This window comes from Orycteropus afer, unplaced genomic scaffold, assembly GCF_000298275.1.
Source record: "Orycteropus afer afer isolate SDZICR_OR568_19922 unplaced genomic scaffold, OryAfe1.0 scaffold00274, whole genome shotgun sequence".
In the NCBI taxonomy this organism is placed as follows: Eukaryota; Metazoa; Chordata; class Mammalia; order Tubulidentata; family Orycteropodidae; genus Orycteropus; species Orycteropus afer.
The window spans coordinates 3,306,625-3,311,677 of NW_006921861.1; positions in this window are offsets into that span (position 1 = coordinate 3,306,625).

Below are 5,053 nucleotides of genomic sequence, written 5' to 3' on the forward strand. Positions count from 1 at the left end.
CAGTTAGACACAAATTACAATTGAATAACCATCAACAAACTAAAAGCCCATGGACAAAAAACACACTATGTAATCACACAGGAACAGTAACCAAAAAAAGAAAAAAGGGAAAAAAAGAAGAAAAAAAAGAAAACCTGCAATATCTGGGGATAGGGCACTAAGAGTAAAAAAGTAGGGAAGGAAAATAATAAATGAAGAAAAAAATGGGAAAAATGCAAAAAGAAAAACAAGGAAAGGGTTAATCATGAGATAAAAGGGGGAAGAGAAAAAAGGAAGGGAAAAAAATACCTTAAAAAAAAAAAAAATTTCAACCAGGCACAGGGAAAAGAAAAAATGCTGAAAACTAGGATCTGGTAGGGGAAGATTAAAAATAATAATAAAATGGACAAAAGTACTAATAATATTAGATGTTTTAAACAGACAAATATAAGCAAACTAATCACCAGAAAAAAGAAAGTGAAAAAATAAATAAATAAAATTAAAAATTAAAAAAGGAAAAAAAATTGGTGGAGAACAGGGCAGGGCACCCAGGCTCCTTCTGACCACACAAACTGTGATGGAGTTCCTGTGGGCCCAGAAGGTAGTTAGGAGGGCGAGATGCCTTCACCAAGTGGGTGTGGGGTATAACAGTAACAAGAGGAGTGTCGTACCTTTCCAGTCTTGCATATCCCGAGTGTCCTTGAGTTTGCTGGAAAGCAGAACGTGTCCTTATGCCCCAGGAATGTGCGAGAGCACTGTCTCTTTAAATGTCCAAGATAGTCAAGCTTCTTTTTAAAGCTTCAAAATGGCGGTGCCCTCCGGACAGGCAAAAATCCACAGTTCAGCCCACCTTTCTCTTCACCTTCTCAATTTGTTCCCCAGCCACAATGAACAGTCCCTATGCGGTCCCTGGTTAGTAGGGTGATTTTTCGGTTAATTCTTAGGTCCTCCCACTACTCGGGAATCTCCAAGCTGTCTGTGCCCTCAGGATCGCTCAGGATCGCTGCCAGACCGCAGCTCCGTCTGTGTCCTTTTTTGGTATTTTCACAAAAATTCTTCTGCTAGTTGGAGTTTAATCCACTTCTATATCCTTCCCTTCAAGGCTCAGGGGTCCAAGATTATCTTCTGTGTCAGTGTTCATTGGTTTTCCTTTTCTTTGTTGAAGATGGTCTGTGCAGTCTTTCTGCCTAGTCCGCCATCTTGCCAGAACTTGGGTCTCTCAAGTTTTTTTTGATGCTCTTTCCATAGATGACTCCAGAGGTCCAGATTGTGAGGGGCATCTTAGTCACAGATGTTTTCACGAGAAACATGCTCTTCTCAGAGCTGAGTAGTGCTTTCCTTATCGGAAGTGCTAGGAGATATTGTTTTGAATATATTGTCTGTTCTGTGTATTTACTTTTTTTTTTTTTTTCTCCTGACCAAAGCATAAGTCCACATTAAAGGCTGCCACAAGTATAAAGTCACATATATTTTTTAAGTTGTTATTAAAACATTGGGAAAAATGTCATATCAGTGTTTCTTTGTCCAGGCCTGATTTTTGCTATTTTGGGTGTTATTTTCTTAGGGAGCTTGGGCACTGTGAGCCAGGGATGCTAAAGACCACATTCTTGAAGGTGATTGACTCTCCATATGGCCTTCAGGAGTAGCTGAATCAGGCTTCCTGGCAGTACAGACCAGGTGAGTCACCAATCCTTGTTCCTAAAAGGATCTCTTTCTGCCTTTGAGGAATTCAGGAGGTTGCTTTCTGGGCCTTGAGTCCTTGTAGCTGGAAGAGTCCTGGAGGTGAAGGTAGACTAAAAGACAGGGAAGATCACTGAGAGGTAGAGCTGTGTAGTCATCAGATATGCTCTGGAGGTTGCACCTGGAAACAAGTCTATCTGCTTCCTTCCCAGAATCCCAAGGAGGTAGGAGGTAGTCCAAAGCAGAGTTAGGGGTAGCCATTGAAAATCACATGGAGCGCAGTTCTACTCTAATTCACACATGGAGTCACCATGTGTTGGAATTGAATTGATGGCATCTGGTTGGTTAGGTGGTTGTGTCACTTGAAAATATCCATGCTGCTTTCACCTGCAGGCCTTGGGACTGCAACTGGTTCTACCTGGGATGGCCTTTTCCCTACTTTGTCACTTGGCTACCTTCTCTTGGAATCATTTCCAATTATGCTGTCCTTTCTCTTAAGAAAGAGGCAGCTTTCTGTACTTTCACAGCCTGGGCCATCTTGGGGAAGTGCTCCCCACTCCATCTAAGCATGTGGTCTCCAGGTCAATGGAAGCCTCCTTGTCCAGTCCCTACCCTGTTAGCAGACTGGTACCTCTTGTGTCTAGCACATTTCACTAATGTGGCAGAGGATTTTCTCTCAACATATACTCCCACACTCCAGCAGAGCAGCAGTAGACCCTGCAGCAGGGGTCAGCAAAGCCTGTTTCTGTATGAGCCAAGAGTTGAGAATGGTTTCTATATGTTTAAAGGGTTGTGGAACAAAACAAAACCAAGTCAAAGAACAACACACAAGCAGAGACTATTTGACCAGAGTCTAAAATATTTACTATCTGGACATTTGCAGGAAAATTTGCTGGCTTAGAACACTGGTTCAAACCTAGAATTCCGCCTCCCTGCTCTGGGTTGAAACACATTCATGGGCTCCACCACAAAGTTTCTTATTCAATACTTTGGGTATAAGGCCAAAGAACTGGCATTTCTAACAAATCCCCAAATGCTGTTGATGCTGCTGGTCTCAGAACATACTTTGAGAATTTCTGGTCTGAGCCTATGCTGTGCTTTCTTCTCCCCAACTTTTCTCACTTTGTTTGCCTATCTGACATACCCTTCCTCCTCCCTGCTACCTATTTATATCCCAAACACACTCTTTTCCCCTTTCTGGTTCCTCAAGCCCTCTGGTCCCTGACACTTTGTGACCATGTACAGCTGACATAGTCCCCTCCTCTGAGAAGCCTCCTTGTCCCTGTAGTTTCTGATGGGTGACCTACTCTGAGCTTCTTTGATCCAGCTCACTGACCACACAACACCCAGCCATATGGGCATCATTTTACCAATGGGAACAGGGCCCAAAAGACCAGCATCTCTGCCTCAGGTTGCCTAGCAAGCAGGGGTGGAGTAGAAAGTGGCCCAGGAAAAGCCCTGAGTTTAAAAGCAAAGAACAGGCCTAGGCATCTTATGTGCCACTCCCAAGGCCTTGGATGTGGGAAGCTCCCCCTCAGTTCATAGACATTGCAGGACCCTTGCACAGGACTTTCCTGCCCTAATCTCCAAAGAAGCTGGGTCTCATGGTTGTTTTGATTTGCATCTTTAATGGCTAATGATTGTGGATATTTCTTCATGTGTTTGTTGGCTGCCTGAATATTTTCTTTGGTTGAATACTCTGTTCATGTCTTCTGGCATTTTTTTTAAATTAGATTATTTGTCTTTTTGAAGTTGAGGTGTTGGAGTTTTCTATAATTTTAGAGATAAGTCCTTTATCCAATATGTCATTGTCAAATATTTTTTCCCAATCTGTAGGTTCTCTTTTTACTCCTTTGTAGTGGTCTTTTGATGCATACAGGAATTTAATTTTTAGAAGGTCTCAATCATCTAGTTTATCTTCTGATGGTTGTGCATCCTAGGGTATGCTTGATGGTCTATTTATGCCATAAATTAGTGCCCCTAATTTTGCTCCTATTTTTTCTTTGATGAACTATATAGTTTTAGTTTTCACATTTATGTCTTTGATCCATCTGGAGTTAGTTTTTGTGTATAGTGTTCTTTTCAAAGAACCATCTTCCAGTATTGGTATTTTTTTCTATTGTCTTTCTATTTTCTATTTCATTTATTTCTCCTTGAATCTTTATTATTTCTTTTCTTCTGGTAACTGTAGGTTTATTTTGCTTTTCTTTTTCTTGCTTTTCTAATTGTTGGAGATGGGTTAAGGTGTTGATTTTGGTTCTTCTTTCTTGATGTGTGTATCTTCTGCTATAAACTGGCCTTTGATCACTGTTTCTGCTGTGTCTCAAAGATTTTGGTGTCTTATTTAATTTTTCTGCAAATAGATATCCAGTTTTGCAGCACCATTTGTGAAAGAGACTATCTCTTACCCATTTAATAGATTTTGGTCCTTTGTCATAGATCAGCTGACCATAGCTTGATGGATTGATTTCTTGGTTAACAAATCTGCTCTACTGGTCTATGTGTCTGTCATTGTACCAATACTAGGTTGCTTTGACAACTGTGGCTGTATAGTAGGTTTTGAGATCTGGGAATGTGAGTTCTCCAACTTTGTTCTTCAGTAGTGCTTTGCTTATCCAAAGTCTCTTTTCTTTTCACATAAAATTAGTGACTGGTTTTTCCATGTCTTTAAAGAATGCTGATGGAATTTAGATTGGGATTGCATTGAATGTATAGATTGCTTTGGTAGTACTGAAATTTTCACAATGTTGAATCTTCCTATCCATGAGCATGGTATGTTCTTCCTTTTAAGGAGATCTCTTATAGTTTCTTGAAGTAGTGTTTTGTAGCTTTCTTTGTATAGGTTGTTTGTGTTCCTGGTAAGATTTATTCCCAAGTATCTTATCTATTGTAGGTACTGTAAATGGCATTGATTTCTTTATTTCCTTTCCCAAGACCTCTTTGATGGTGTAGAGGAATCCAACTGATTTTTGTATGTTGATCTTCTATCCTGCCACTATGCTAAATTTGTCAATACCTTCCAGTGGTATTCTTGCTGAATCTCTTGGATTTTCTATGTATAGGATTATATCATCAGCAGATATAGGTAGTTTTACTTCTTCCTTACCAATTTGGATGCCTTTTATTTCCCTTCCTTGCATTATTGCCCTGGCTAGGACATCCAATACAATACTGAACAGAACTGGAGATAGAAGACATCCTTGTCTGGTTCCTGTTCACAAGGGAAATGGTTTTAGTCTCTCTCCATTGAGATTAATGTTTGTTATTTGTCTTGCATATGTGCCCTTTATTATGTTGAGGGATTTCCCTTCTGCCGAGGTCCAGCCTCAGCTGTGGGTCTCTGGAGGGAGAGGTGGTGTCGGCAAGATGATGGAGACACACTCACACAAGATGA